This window comes from Mercenaria mercenaria, chromosome 15 (genome assembly GCF_021730395.1).
Source record: "Mercenaria mercenaria strain notata chromosome 15, MADL_Memer_1, whole genome shotgun sequence".
Taxonomy (NCBI): Eukaryota; Metazoa; Mollusca; class Bivalvia; order Venerida; family Veneridae; genus Mercenaria; species Mercenaria mercenaria.
In genome coordinates, this window is record NC_069375.1 from 42,668,322 (window position 1) to 42,686,012 (window position 17,691).

A 17,691-nucleotide genomic window follows, 5' to 3' on the forward strand; every position below is an offset into this window, starting at 1 on the left:
TTTACAGTAACTAAGGGGTTGCTAGGATATTTATTATTAATGTGGGGTCTGAGTGCATTCTCTAATAAGTTTTATAACGATTAAGATGTTAAACTGTGGTGATTCAAATGGATTTTAAAGAAAATACATGCAGGTTTGATTTGTTATCTTTTTAAAATTGTTATTATTAATCTTCTAATTAAATGTGATCTATCACATTATGCAACAGTTTTTGTTATTGTTTTAGATTTTATGTTGTCAAGCTGCAAACTATCTCCCATTGTACTAACTAAAATCTTATTCATTTTATTTTCAATGGAGGATATCCACAGATTCGTAACCCAATGAAATAGACAGTTTGGCCAAAACCATTAAATTTCATGGCCATGAAATTTAGCTTGTTCACAGTATTTCTAAATGCCTTTTAAAAATGTGATTATGCTTGTTTTTCAGCTGACAAATATTGCCAGCTATTGAAGGATGAAGGCGGTCTAGAGCTGCTGGAGATAGTGACGAGGGATCCTCGACCTATAGATGCAATCAAACAATTGGCTGAACAAGTCATCACATTCATAAACAATAGGAATTGTTTACCGCCCTGTGAAAATGTTGACGATGTTGAAATGAATGGTGACATTGAGAATGGGAACCAGTAGAAAAGAGAAATTATCATGTATTGAGAATGGGAACCAGTAGAAAAGACAATTTATCATACGTAGCAGGAGTTGTTTTGCACTTGGTGTTGTTGGTACAAACACTGACTGTGATGATAAATGACACCAGTCCAATGACATCCTTGGGAATATCCAACATGTACTTTCGGAATAAATCAGGTCATTTTAAATGATAAGATAAGATAAGATATGTTTATTTAAGTCTCACTTTGCATGATAATTATACACATATACATATTAAAATAACATCAGACTACATTAAAACATGCAAACCTTTCTAATCAGAAATATGAGAGACTATAATCTATTCACAAGTACATGTAGCTAAAATATTTAAGAATTTCATACTAACTTTTATAAGTATAAAAAGTTTTAGTAAAATTTTTTTTAAAACTGTACGACCAAGTTAGTACACCATATATACGTATTTATACATTTATACTTATTCAATGATATAAAAGATTTCTCCTTCTACTTAAAATACTAAAACAGGTTTTGGCACATAGTAAAACTATTTCTGGATTTGTCAGCAAAAAGGCTGCTTTCTCTGTATCATTTAAAGTTGTGAAGTTATTATTGATTCTACAAGCTTCTAACAGTAAATCTGTACGAATAGTATTGTAACAAGGACAATGTAATAAAACATGAAGTTCATCCTCAACTGTAGTGGAACAATTAAAACAAACTCTGTCACTAACAGGAAGACCGTTATATCTACCAGTTTCTATATGTATTGGAGCAGTACCACTCCTAAACTTAGCAAGTGCACCTCGATATGATTTATTTAAAACAATCTTACAATACTGTTCTACTTCAAAATTCTGTTTAAAGGTACAATACAGTCTAAGCTTATTTCCACCTACACCATTACGGGCAGTATCACGATTTACATCACAATGCCATTGTTCTACAAATTCATTGAAAATATTAGGTAAAATTACATTTAAGATATCACTTTTATTAGCAAAAGCATTAATGTCACAAAATCTATCACAGTTATATTTTTTCCATCTTTGACACACCCGGAAGTTCCAATTTTTACATTTATTGCTACTTTTACTATTTGACCAACTAAACACTTTTCTATTTAATCTTGTCTCATCCATATTTACTACTTTGCACCAATATAATATAATAGTTTTCCAACATAAACTTATTACTGGATTCCATCCGATATCCCCACAGACCGCTGCATTTGGGGTATATCTACCAACATTTAAAAAATACCTGGCAGCTCTATTCTGAACTGCATTTATACATGTAAATGTTTCGGTACCCCATACAGATGATGCATAAGTAATAACAGAACAAACAGTAGTTTCATATAGTTTGGTAAAAGCCTCATAGGGAAGTCCACCAAAAGCCTTTGCTCTAGCAATCAGTAAGCCAAGAGCCCTGTTGGCTGATTGAGCAACTGTCTTTGCTGTAACTGAGTAATCTAAGTGCTCTGTAAGTACAAGACCAAGATATTTATATTGTGAAACAAAACCTATTGGTGTACTTCCAATTCTGAAGCAATATTTAGACATATTGACAGATGGATTACGAAAGTGCACAATACTGGATTTCAAAGGGTTAACACTCATAAAATTAACTACACACCAACTATTCAACACATTCAGCATATTTTGCAGGTCATCCTCAGATGCTGCTATAAGAACAATATCATCTGCATACAACAGAACAGATACATTTTCACCATCTATATCAATCCCTCTATTAAGTGCATTAAGCTTTAAAGCTAGATCATTTACGTAGAGATTGAAAAGAACGGGCGAAAGAGAACAGCCCTGTTTTAAACCAGTTTTTACAGAGAACCAGTCAGTATTAAAGGAATTTAACTTGACAGAACACATTACATTTTGGTATAGTGATTTTACAGCCTTGACTAATTTAGTGTGGAATCCAAGTTTAGACAATTTTTTGAACAACAAGTCTCTATTAACAGTATCGTACGCTTTCTTAGAATCAATGAAGGCGCAAAAAGTGGACAATTTAAGTTTTTTCCTAGTTTCAATTATATGTGTTAATGTATGTATCTGGTCTACAGTACTGCGACCTTTTCTGACTTAATGACTTGAATGTGCTTAATCTAAACAAAGTGAGATGTTGGTATGGAACGGTATATTCCCATAACTCAAAAAGCATTTCGGGAAATGGAAATCAGTCGAAATAAGTGATATATACTTTTGCAAAAATTTGTCCTAGTTCCCATGTTAATAACGATTGTAAAATTGTTTTTACATGGCTTGTGTACAGCTCCAATTTTACAGCTGACATTTAACTTGCGTGTTTGTTTAAACCCTTACCCTGCTAAACTTCTAAAATGAACTTGTCCATCTTTCAGTTTGGACAGTACCATTTACTGTTAAAAGGGGTACTTACCAAAAAGATACTGACTGAATGGCAAACAGTGCAGATCATGATCAGACTGCATGGATGTGCAGGCTGATCATGATCTACACTGGTCGCAAAGGCAGAACCAATCGTGTCCAGCATGATAAGGGTTAAGCTTTCTTACTGGGAATACGTTAGAGCTAGTTTGGTACAAATATCACCTGAAGTTTCTGGGAAATGGCAGTCAGCGGAATTACGGGACATGTATTCTTGTAATATATCTTGCCACTGTATAATGGCCAGACAACATTGCTGTATACATGTGATGTATCATGGCTATTTGTTGAATGAACATTCGGTAGGTTTTATATTTAAAAGAGATGACTGTGTTTAAAAATGTTAACATCTTATCATAAACATGTATTTCGGAAGGTTTATTCTTCATGTCCCAGAAACCATTTATATATATAATAACTGTTTGCAACACATGATGTTCTGTACACCAAGCAGGCATTACCTTAGCACTACGGTCATATTTCTTTTACTACTCCAACCGTTATGCACACACTCTAGAAATTTTAGAACATTGTTCTGGGTAGTCAGTGGAACGTGGTCCTTGACTTAATAATTGAAGCTTCATGCAGTTCGTGTTTTAAGCTTTGATTCATATATTTAGCAGTACGTGTTAGAGCTTTGTTTGTTGTAACTATAATAGTTAAGGAAAGGAAGGGTATTGTAAAGTTAATATCTATTAGTGGCTGCGATGTAAGGACAGGTATTATAAAATCAAGTTTTATGATTGGCTTTAATGTTAGGAACGGTATTGTAAAATTAAGTTTAATTAGTGGCAGTACAGTAATGTTTGAAAAGGTATTATATATTGTTGTTGTTTTTTTTCATCAATTTTCATGTGTGTGCTACACTTCATGCCATTCAGCATAGGTAATAGACTGACATTCTGACATTTGGTAGGGTCTGTTTTTCTTCTGTTAACGCAGAATGTGCAAACTTTCATCTCATTCCAACCACACACTAACATGTTAGTTACTAGACAACTTAATTGGTGTAGATTAAAAAAAAAAATAACTATAAAGCATTTTTTTAATTCACCCTCTCAAAAGAAAATAGCTTTTTAACTGAAAAACAATATAATAAATTTAAGTCTAAAACGCTTTCATTAGATCCAATAACTCGAAATCTACTAGTGCAAAGAGTGGCCAATATTTACAGCAGTTCGTATTTTTTCTTATGTTGTGGTCTTAAACATTTTAAGATGTCACAAATTTATGATGTCACTGTTTTAGTTCAGTATAAATTTTTACCTCGGCCCATAAATCAGTATGACATTTTATCACTTATTGTATGACCAGTGGAAATGACTAAATATAGATTTATTCGTAATATATAGTACTGATTTGCTGTTGTTTTTTTACCTTGTTTTTAATTTGCTGCACAAATAACAAATTCTAGGATACTGCATAGGAGTAACATATGAAATGAAACATTTAATTTCAGTTTTTCACTAATAGATTGTGTTAGTACTGGTATGCAGATAATTTAAAGTACTGGTAAGATTGTGTTAGTACTGGTATGCAGATAATTTAAAGTACTGGTATGTAGATAATTTAATCACTTTAGCAAATTGATTGAAATTGCTATCTAGCTAATCTGAGTATACAGTTTTTGAAAGTTTTCAAATTAACAAATAATCAAGGCTTTTGAGTGGTTTATCCTCTAATTTACCACGGTTCAGAGTTCAGATGCGTAGGAATTGAACCACGAGAGCAATTTTTCATTCTGACCTGTTCATTGACATATTTTAAGAAATATAATGCTGGACTGTATTTACCTGAGGAGTAATGTATCGGACGTCATGTGGCAATTTGATGTCATAATTGACATCATAATGCTCTCTTACCAGTCCGCACGTCAACTGTTGTTTATTGCAAAATATACAGAGCTTGATTTCCTTCTTTGTTTAGCTGGAAATCAAATCGAGACATGTTAGAATGAATGATTACATGGTTAAGATATAAAATTATCATTGAGATTAGAAAATAAAACAGTCCTGTGTTGATGATATTTTTAATTTTTCTGATTAGTGCTATTTTGAGACAATTGTGATATTGATTTAACCCTTACTCTGCTAATTTCTAAAAATGGACTGGTTTATTCAGTTCGGGCAGTACCATTTATTATTTGAAGGGGTGTTCACCGAAAATTTACAGACTGAGTAGCGAACAGTGCAGACCATGATCAAGCGGCAGGGACGTGCAGGCTGATCTTGGTCTGCACTGCTGGCAAAGGCAAATCATGTGCTGCCAGCAGGCTAAAGGTTAACTATTTTGTATGCCATGTTGTTGTTTTTTTATATCATGTGTAATATTTGCCCATTATTGTTGATTTGTGATGTAGTTAATTCAATGTCTTCTATGTAATAAACCTACATATATACACATTTTAAGGCTTGTTTAATTTGGAGATAAGGACAAAGACTCGCTTTTGCAGTATTGTTAATTATAGTAGTCATTGCATGAATTGTTTGTATGTTTGGATTGGTAAAGTTGTTAACAGTTTTGGAAATGTAGGTGTTTCAAATTACAGGGGTATTTGTCTATTTAAACAAGAAATTGAAAGTTTGGTTACACAAAATTATTAAGTTAGGAAGGTTTCCCATTTTCAGGGAATCCCGGTAACGGTTTCACAGTTTAAAAATGACATGACCATCAAAACTTGTGACATTTTCAGAAAAAAAAAAAAGCAATTTCTTAAAAGCAAAAAGAAAAGGTTTTTCAGTTGTGGTATCAGGGAAATTTTGTCATGTAAATACATCTTAATATCGAGGACAGTACTAGTACTTGACCATTTAATTGGGGCCTTCACGGCGGAGGTGGTCCCTGACCTCTAAAACACTTGCCCACTCACTTCTGTTGGTTTGAAGCCATGCTTGGGGTGTTGAATTTGTTAAACCATACCCTTCTTTATTTCTGTAATGAATTAGTTCATCTTTCAATTTGGACAGTACCATTAACTGTTAAAAGGTGTGACCACCAAAAGGTTATTGACTGAATGGCAAACAGTGCAGACCATGGATGTGCAGGCTGATCTTGGTCTGCACTGGTCACAAAGGCAGAACAGGCTAGGGGTTAATGTCAGCAAGTCAGTCAGCTGGCTTACAGAAGGTTAGTGGTTCTCCCCAGGTGCCTGCCCTTAATGAAATAATACATGGAGGGGCATCTTGGGGGTCTTCCTCCACCATTAAGACTTGAAAGTTTCCATATGATTTATAGTTGTGTTGGTGTGACATTTAACCCAACAAAAAAAAATGGACCATTTTTACAGTCAAACTGCGTTCTTTCAGACTTGACGGGACCAAGAAAATTTGTTTGAGTTATCAGTAGACATTTGTCCAGTTCGAGCGAGAGCTGATGCTTAAATTACCTGAGTTCAAGTGAATGAAGTTTGACTGTAATTAAATGCGTCTTTTAAATGAGCCGCACCATGAGAAAACCAACATAGTGGCTTTGCGACTAGCATGGATCCAGGCCAGCCTGCGCATCCGCGCAGTCTGGTCAGGATCCATGCTGTTTGCTTTCAAAGCCTATTGCAATCAGAGCTTTTGTTTTTGTTTGAATTTTTGGACGAATACACATTTTTGTCTTCTGTATCATTTCCTTTCTGTGTATGCATTAAGTTTATTAATAAAATCTGTGAAACCTTTATCGAGTTTTTAGATTCTCTTTGCTGTTTCACAATAAATATTGATCTACCAATGAATTTTTACAAACTGAACTGTTAAATTAATACCCCTTACTCTTGCATAACGGTATAAACTTAACATTAAACCAGAAAAATAATATTGATGTATGTATTAGGTGAGTTATACCACGATGTTTCACTCGATCACTCGGAAAAGAGTGGATCTCATAAGAATATTTTTGCATGAAACCTGGTTCATTTATGGAAAACAACATGAAGGATATGCACATCATTGTATTTTGTATGGCAGTTGATCCGTCTGTCTGTCTGTAGCTGTATCCTGTGATAAATTTATATTAAGTAAATGTACAAGAGATTTTTGCATGAAACATTGGCAATTCGGAGAGTATGCTTGTACTTAAATTTATTTAGCGTCCGACCACTGAGCTCAAAAGGGAGATCGCAGACCTACGAATTGCGCGGTTGTGAGTTCGATCCACCCATAATTGGTAAAGGGCTTTTGTGGGCTGAGCGGGAAACTATTGAAACTGTATATAAACGAAGAACGAGATACAGTATTTTTGCACTTTGTGTCTAAAATCATTTGTCCACCACTGATTTATGTGAGGAAGTTGGCGGTTAACTTGCGGAGAACACTGAGGTAAGCACTGTAAGAGAATTCAGGAAAACTGCTTAGGTTAAATGACCGCCATTACGTAACTGAAATATTGCAGAAAAAAAAACGGCGCTTAACCAAACAAACTTTTTTATTTGTGCTGTGTTTTTTCCTTGATGTTATTCACATTAACTAAAACAAGAACCGAGTAGATCGAAACTAGCTCTAAACTTAGTTTAACCCTTAGCCTGCTGGCGGTGTTTCATTTTGCCTTTGCGACCAGTGCAGACCAAGATCAGCCTGCACATCCATGCAGGCTGATCATTGTCTACACTGTTCGCTATTCAGTCAATAAATTTTCAGTGAACACCCCTTTGAATACTAAATGGTATTGCCCAAATTGAATGATGGACGAGCCCATTTTAGAAATTTAGCAGTCTATGGGTTAACTAAAGCAAATAAACCTTTAGTCACGGTTTGTCTACAGTAGAACATTTTGAAGGGCGAAATGCTACAATTTTCGATGTCTGAGCCGCACCATGAGAAAACCAACATAGTGCGTTTGCGACCAGCATGGATTCAGACCAGCCTGTGTATCCGCACAGTCTGGTCAGGATTCATGCTGTTCGCTAACGGTTTCTCTAATTGCAGTAGGTTTTGCTTAATGCTACTCGTTGGCAGATAGTATGAAACAGAGAATAACTTCATACACAGTTTGGATTGTCTGTGAACAAATAACATATCACTAGCACATAACACATTTTTATCAATCTTTTCTGAGTGCATGTTCTTTCCAAAAAGGCAACAACTAAAAAATTAAACAGATAAAGAAAATTAGAAGAAAAAAAATTGCACTGTAAAATATCCACAATTTTATTTTCACAACAGACGTCCGTCAGGTGTTGTGAAAGTGAAACAATTCTTTGATTTTTTTCTTCTATTTTTATGGATTTCATAAATGAACACCAAGACACTTTTATATTAAATAACAAAAATGTTTTTCATAAAGTAGATCTAGGTTAAACATGGATTTCGTAATAAAAAGTAAATATTCAAATTAAAAAAAAATACAATGATTATGTTTTATGAATGTATTTTATTAAAGAACGTTCGAAAATAACAACACTTTCTTAAACTAAAAATATAAACAAGTTTTAATATTTTTATGAAGTACATCTAGAATATAGTAGGATTTCTTTAAAAAGGTGATTAAGGGAAATAAATAAATAAAATGTTGAGTTTTTTATGAAGTAGATTAAGACTGCTTGGGTTCCTAAAATATCTGTTGCATTGCATTTGACGGACCAATGTGTTTGTAAGACTATCTGCTATCTATGTCATCTCACATGGATTAGGAACTTACATACTATAAGTGGTCAGCTTGAATAGTGTATACTTTTTCATCGATAATTTCTGCATGTTTTATTCATGACAGGAAATATGGAACTTGTTTTTTTTGTGTACATTCATATATCTTTTGTATGTTGTCAGAATTCAAAGAAATTATGGTAACGTTACTGTTGTTTTTAGGAACCGCATTTTTAATACATCGCGCTCCCAAAAATTGCAAACTAAGTGCTGATTTATAGTTGTAAAAGTACAGTCTAACCTGCCCTACGGTCACTTTATATTGGCGGTAAGCCAGGCTTCTAGGAACAGGGTCAGTGCAACAATTCCCGAAATAATGTCCAAAATTGCGTTTATTCTACTGATTAAACTTCCAGCTAGTTGATTTGTCTTACTAGCATGGTGTTGGAAATGTCCACCCAATATGAAAATACTTCGTACGGGCCTGTAAACCCAAATTTCATATTTCAAAAGAGAGCAATAACTATATACAAATGTATTACGAGAACTCACTTTAGTAAATCAAGAAAAGGTCGTTTCATATCGTCATAATATGTCGAAATGTCTTTATAGCTTACGCGGATCTCGAGAAAAAATGATTAAACATTGGAAAAATGAATGCAATATGTCAATAAAATATATCGACTTGTTGTGATAATATGTTGATTTCTCGCGAAAATATGCCGATATTTGCGTTATCTAAAGCGACATTGCGAGGCCCATAAACGTTTCCGTACGTGTGTCGTGTCTCATTGTCGCGATGTCGTGTCTCATTGTCGTACGTTGACATCAAAGCGCGACGGACGACATACGACATGGTCCAAACAGGATTCCGTACTGAACTGAACACAACACAACTACAAAACAACTAGAAAGTATAAGTTTAAGAATAAGGATTGACCTACATTATTTGTATATTTCGGCCAAATACCATTTTGTTACATAAACAAAATATCAAAAGACGAAAGTTGAATACCAAACTGCCTTTTTACCCCTCGCCTACAGTTTATGTATTTTCTCATAACGTACCAAAGCAATTTCTTACTAAAATAGTGAGAACATTTTTTGATAATGACCAAATATGATAAAGTCTGTATTTTTGACAGTCTTTTTTAAAATAATTTTGATAACTCTACACAGTATTACAGCAAAGATAATTGCAAGTACGAAATTGACGAGTTAGCTGTTAAGTTATATATATACACATATTTATGGAGGATATTAACATTATTATAAAATTGCAGGATCAATTTTCGATATACATGACGACAATACAGAATTACGACCATTTTGTTGTATATGTACCCAGCGAAGACGTGTCACACGTTTAGAGTTTTATAAGAACAATATCTTAATAATAAAATCAAGGCCTTTATTTAACGAGGGAACTCAAGTTAATCTTCATTAAGGCCCTTGGGTATACGTAATTATTTTTCTAATTATACAGACTCGGACCCAGGGCCGGGCCCGGGTGTCGGTGCCCACCCTCGCGCCCCATCCCCCAGTCAGCCGGCTGAGAAGTCATCTGTACTCATCAAGGTTGCACCCAACCATATTGGCAAAGGAATAATAATTTTCCACAATTTAGGCCCAAAATTGCATTAGAGGTCACTATTTCATACCTATACTTCAAAACTTTCTGTGGCGATACCCTGTGACCCAACAAAGACGCGGGCATTACCCTCTCCCGTACCTCAAATTTGAGACGGAAAAAATGCAGCACGGGTTACCATTTCATACCTATATTAAAAAGATTACCAGGGAGAGACGCTGGGACCCCACTGTCAGCAGAGGGATAACCCCTCCAGTACCTCAAAATTCGGACTCAGAAGTGCAGCAGAGGCTACCATTTCATACTAGATTTCAAACATTTCCAGGCGAACACGCCCTGACCCACCTAACAGGATGGGTTACCCACTTCTATACCTACCACCACTCGGTTCACCGATGCCGCCTTCGTTCTTAACTCCCCCACCCCACTCCAATGAAATATTGGATCCGGGCCTGTTATAAGTACACTTCGTGTTCTTAAAACGATAAATGAACATCTGACATATCAGTGTCTCAAAATCTCCTAATGCGGCTTTATAAATAAATTCTGAATTGACGGTTTGTTCGAATTGAAAGAAAACCTCTGCCACTGGCATAACTCTGATACACTATCAATGACTACACCAGGAGAGACAATCCCCATAGCTCTGATTATATGTTTGAGTGAGTTAAGCCCCTTTTAATGGCAATGCACTAACCGGGAAAGTCTTTTGGACAGTTTTATTTATTGAGCCTCAATGTAATTTTAGGTATGTCGTAGTTTTAATTAGTTTCTTTAATTAACGGTTCCCCACGAACAATTTTGAAATATAGGAATAAAATGGTGGCCTCTGGTGCATTTTTGGGTCTAAATTGTGAGAAAATATTATAGTTGGGTTGAGTGCAACTTTGATGCTTTGATGAGTACAGGTTAATTCTCAGCCGGCCGATTGGGGGTTGGGGGTGGGGGGATGGCACGGCCATCGTCCACGGCCATGGATCCGAGCCTGTACAATTAGAAAAATAATAACGTATACGCGTGGGTCTCAATGAAGATTAACTTTAATATTCAAATGAGCTTCCTCGTTAAGGTTTAGCAGTATTTCACAAAACAACAGATTTTTTAGTAAATGAACAGCATCTTGATACACAACTTATCTATCCAATACATGTTTTACTGTTCTGTCCCACAGAGTTGGATACTAAAATTTTTCAAAATGAGTTGTCCCCCTGTAAATAAGAAAGCCATTTGTAAAGAAATAAATGTAAACAATTGTCAAAACGATGTATTACCTACTTATGTAAAGTTTAAACTCTCGCACGATGTTGCAAATGCATCAAAACGAAGACATGCAACAGCTTTTTAAAAATGGTGAGTTTTTAAGGGCGCTGAACTGCCCCAGAAGTGTGGCCCCTTCAAGCAGTCCCTTTCCGGGAATTCAAAAATATATGCGTAAATTGACAATGGTTTTGTAAAATAATATAAATGTTTTACACTGTTAAATTTTCATGTAAAACAATCTTTCTTTCTATGTTTTGATGACGTTCGAACTTTTTTCTCCGAACATGGACCTATACCTTAATAAGGGTTTTGATTTTATTATTATGATAATGTTCTTATAAAATATTAAACGTATGACAGAGCACAGCCTTATCATAGCATTCTTTTTCGCTGGGTACACATACAATAAATTGATTGTAATATATTCTGTATTGTCGTCGGGCGGAATTACTTCGTCGGGCGGAATTACTATCAGGTATATCAAATATTTGTTCAGCAATTTAACAATAATGTTGATATCCTCCATATGTGTATAAGTAGACGCAACGTGACCCCGATGGTTGACCTTTGTATTATAATACATAATGAGGCACAACCTGTTATTGAAAAGGAGTGTACGTAAAACACGAGCTGCATGAGAAAGTGGAAATATAAATTTGTGAAATTATAAATTAGTGTATTGGAAAGTTCTAACTGATCAAATGTAAGTATACTCAAACTAATTACATATAAATATACATGGCTACCCTAATCACCCTTTATTTCTACAATGAAATAATCGATATGAATAATCAACCGAAGGTCAACCATCGCGGTCAAGTTGCTACTGCTATATATATTAGCTAACAGCTAACCCGCCACTTTCGTACTCGCAATGTCTTCGCTGTAATACTGAGCAGAGTTATCTAAATTTTAAAGTAAAAAAAAAAAGATAATAAAAAAAAAGAAAAATAAACTGTTAAAAACACAGACTTAACAGATTTGGTCATTATAAAAAGATGTTCTTATAATTCTAGTAAGAAATTGCTTTGATACATTATGAGAAAATACATGAAATGTGGGCGAGGAGTAAAAAGGCAAAAGTAATTCGTTTGATATTCGTCGTTCGTCTTTCGATATTTTTATGTAACAAAATAGTATTCGGCCGAAATATACATAGAATATAAGTCAATGTTTATTCTTAAACATATATTTTATAATTGTTTTTGTATATTTTTGCATGCAGTTATGTTGTGTGCAGTTCAGTAATTGTTGTGCGCATGTCTAACGGAAGAAGCCAGAACGAAAACACGAAAACTCGACAATTAATGTATTTGTCCTGTTTTCGTGTTGGCGGGGCGAAAACACGACAACACGAAAACTTGACAAATACCTATTTTTTTTCGAGTTTTCATGTCGGCGGGCGAAAATACGACAGCACGGCAAATAAAGGTCGCCAATACGACATATTCATACCCACCAACACGAAAACTCGACAAATTAATATGTCGTGTCGGCAGCCTGTAAACGTCGTGTTTTCGTGTATAATTTGTCGTGTTTTTGTGTTGTCGTGTTTTCGCCCCGCCAACACGAAAACACGAAATGGCAGAAATCAGCCAACATACGAATCCCCTCTAAGGGCAGACTTACAAAGTTATGCAGTAATAACATAATCAAACTAATGACGAAGCAGTAATTATATAGCCGGTCCGATATTTGTATAGATTTGCAGATACTTGAGGGTCAAGTTGTACTTATATTTACTAATAAACTTTGATAATGTGGCAGTTGAGTCCAATAAGTCCAGGGGTGTTCAAAGATAATCCGTCATAGATCTGTTGCAAAGCAATTATTGGATTTACCTGTATTGGACAATAAACAGTGTCGATTGTATTCAGGTCAACTGCCACATTATCAAAGTTTATTAGTAAGTACATATAGTTTGATGTACTGGTTATTATCTACACCGCTACTAAGCGTATCGTCTTATTTTGTAGGTCACTTGTAGGTCAGTTTGATCTTATCCCACATACTTAATTTCAAAATATTTGGATACACATTGCATGAATGAACTGTTTGTCGGATGTTAGATTTTTAATCCACGTCAGTGTATATAGTTTCAGCTGTCGTATTTATTATGACATTGGTTGAATTTTAAAACACATTTTTGCCTTCTCATTCTTAAGGCCAAAAAATTGTTTGTTTCCGTTATCCCGACCTACCCTAAAACTTGCCACGACTAAAATGTTTTTATGGCGTTGGAAAAAATCGATATTTTCGCTTTTTTTTTTTTATACTTTTTCCTTTGCGTTGCTCTTTCTGCAATGTTAAAAATTTAAAAAAATCCTACCTACCTACCCTACCCTACCCTATTTATTTATTGGGAGGGGGGGGGGGGGGGGGGGGGCATGTTACCGGAAACAAACAATATTTTAAAGGCATAACTTAAAGTATTGCCCTAGTTTGCTTTTAATTGCTTTGAATGACGTACTATATTGCTGCAAGCCTCCTGATGTGTAGATTAACTTTTTGTGTGTTGAATAACAGTATATTTTGACATAGACAGTATAAAACATCAAAGAAAACAGTAGTTTTAATGTATCTTTTTAAGAATCTCAGGATTTCTCCTCTGGGAGATTAAAATCAATTGGATATCAGGTTCTTTGCTTCTTGTACACATGTACCCTGGCAAATTTCTAAAAATGTCTGGTCTATAATTAAACTGGGCCCTAACCACTTTTTATTCGAAGGGGTTTCACTGAAAATTTACTGAAAAGAATAGCGAACAAAGCAGACCAAGTGAGCTTGACGGATGTGCGGCTTATCTTTGGGCTGCACTGGTCACAAAGCAGAATTACTCGGCACCACAGACTTAAAGATTGCCATAATTGAGCCGCACCATGAAAAAACCAACATAGTGCATTTGTGCCCCGCATGAATCCAGATCAGCCTGCGCATCCGCGCAGTCTGGTCGGGATCCATGCTTCTCGCTTTCAAAGACTATTGCAATTAGAGAAACCGTTAGCGAACAACATGGATGCTGAACAGACTGCGCGGATGCGCAGGCTGGTCTGGGTTCATGCTGGTCGCAAAAAGCACTCTGTTGGTTTTCTCATGGTGCGGCTCAATATGTACAATTTTGTCCTTAAACGGATAAAAGAGATCTGAAAAAAAATTGTCTCTTATGCATGTGGTTCTTTGGGCAAGTCAGACAACAAATGTCTGTTAAGCGTGAGAAACTACACAGTCACTGACATGAATGTGTAGTTTGAAGATGTTTTCTTCTAGCTCAGCTGAAATTTGTTCAGGGTGAACTACTGTATTAGTATATGTGGATGGTTCATCGTCCTGCGTCCATCGTCCTGCGCCCATCGTCCAGTGTCAACATTTTTACCTAAACATCTTTTCCACTGACACTACACGAAATTTAGTCAGTAGCATCCTGGCATAAACTTCTATGAAGTTTATTCAAATGGTAAAGCTTGGTCCCTTTTACGGGCAACCAGAGCTAAAATTAGAAAAATCTTTCAAACAACAACTTCGTCTCATGATTCTCGAAATGGATCTTCATTAAACTTGGTCTATAACATCCTTGTAAGGTTCTATTTCAAGCGACTTCACTAATTATCAAAGGTTATAAATCAGTCTCAACTGAGTGCATGTATCTTTGGCCAGGATTTGTAAATGAAACTGCATTGAATGAAAAGTTGTACATAGACTAACTCCTACACTTTGATGATTAATTATTCTTAAAATGTGAATATAGCCAGTATAATCCTATGTCCCAAAATCATAATCTGATAATATTACAATCAGTTTTTCTGAGAAAATCTCTTAAATAGACTGGCATTTGTCACTACAGAAGAAAAGAATTTCAGTGTTTTATTCAGTTTTTTTAAATATTTGAAAAGGATGAACTTGCATATTTTTTAAAGGGATTTTTTTTGAAAATCTATCAGTTTCCAGTTCATATTGTGGAGTTTTTTTATCAATACACTAAAACAGGATAAAAAACTAACTTAGAACATCAATTTTGATCAAGTTTTTTAAAATGATTTTCGAAGAAATGATCTTGAAAAAAATGCATAAAAATTAGAGACACCATTAGTTAATTAACTAAAACGACCTGTCAACAATTTGAGAGATTTTGATGCAGCATTAAAATTTAAATTACAGTGATAAAACCAAGAGTTGTTGCTAATCGCAATTAAAAAACTAATAAAAGTACGACCTAAAATTACATTGAAGCACGATAAAACTGTCCATAAGACAGCACACTCGACTTTTCTCAGTGCTTTGCTCCAAACAATAGCATTGCCATTAAAAGTGGCTTAATTCACCAAAACAATATACTCAGAGCTATGGGGATTGTCTCTCCTGCTATAGACTTTGACAGTAAATAACTATTTTAAGTCTCAAGTCAAAAGCCATTGATAGTAACAGAGATATTAGACTTTATCAAAAACCTTAACCAATACATTCCAAGTTAAAAAGGGGCATATCTTTGTTAAAATTCAATCAGAGTTATGGAAATTGTTTCTCCTGATGTAGACTTTGATAGAAAATAACAAAGATATCTATCTTCATAATATATATACTAAAAAAATTCTAAGTTAATAAACGAGCATAACTCTGACATAATTCAAATCAGACTTATGGAGATTGTTTTACCTGGAGTAGATTTTGATAGTTAATAACTAAGTATATATGTCTTTTTCTGTGTACACATGACTTAAGTAATCGGATGTTTTCTTTACATTATATTAATTATTTATAAAATGTATAACTATTAAATTTAGATATAGATATTTATGTTATTTATACAGTTTGGGATTTAGTACTAAGCACAAAATTATTGAGATGCATTAACCTTTAGTACTAGTATTCTGGCGGCTGAGGTAATTCTGCTTTTGCGGCCGGTCCAGACCACATCCCTGCAGGATGACAAGTCGAAAGATTTCCTGCGGCCAGAAGTTATACAGACCATAAATTGTTATGGATGCATGTTTGACCACTCAGCCTAAAAAGTAACTTATGAGTGAATAAGGTGCTTGATTTTTTAATTATACCATTACGCTATAATGTGGGAAATATTACCCCATTCTCCATTTCTAAATGATATAAAAGTAGATCTATGAAATATGTATTTCTTAATTCTGAAGGGGCCTCCGTGGCCGAGTGGTTAAGGTCGCTGACTTCAAATCACTTGCCCCTCATCGATGTGGGTTCGAGCCTCACTCGGGGCGTTGAATTCTTCATGTGAGGAAGCCATCCACTGGCTTACGGAAGGTCGGTGGTTCTGTCCAGGTGCCCGCTCGTGATGAAATGATGCACGGAGGGGCACCTGGGGTCTTCCTCCACCATTAAAGCTGGAAAGTCGCCATATGACCTATCATGTGTCGGTGCGACGTTAAATCCAACAACAAACAAACAAATTCTGAAAGTAATTGTTTTGAGCAAAATCATTACTGGCCACATTCCTCGACTTTTGAAATACTTTACTAGTGCTACATGCATTCACTTGGACTTCGTTGACATATAGTATAGAGCCAGATATCACAGGACCATGATCCAGGAAATTTAAGAGCAATTCAAAAGAAATCATTTATGCACAAGGTATCAATATCGATCATTGCTGAAAGTTTGAATAAATTTTATGAAATAATAAATGAGGAATTCAGGTTACAGACATTTCTCTGAATATTATATAGAGTGCCAGCTATATTGCGAAAACGGCGTTCCATAAATGCGATAAGCCAATCGTATATCGGTAAAAAGTCACGTGAATTAACCCAGTCCCCATGTGCTTCACTACTTGTTGCATTCCAATATACCTGCGGCCTTCAGGTCTCCGCTGTTCGCTATTCAGTCAGTAAATTTTCAGTGAACATCCGTTTCGAATAATAAATGGTTACTGCCCACATTTATTGATATAGACCAATCAATTTTATAAATTTACCAGGCTGAAAATTTGTTCCTCCCCAGGTAAAATCCATTTATTTAAAGACCTGCTCCCGTCCTCCCTTTTAACCTTAAACTGTCACTGAAAAAGCATGAAAATCCTGACTATGAACAGTCAGTGCCGCCTGTCAAAATAGAGTCTATTTTATATCAAATACTATATAAAATACCTGTAAGTGTGGCACGTGGCCGTTAACTGTTACCTATTGTAATCATGGGTTGCATACACACAATAGAATTTGAATAGCCGCGGAGCAGATCTTTAATGGAAATGAAACAGTCGTTAT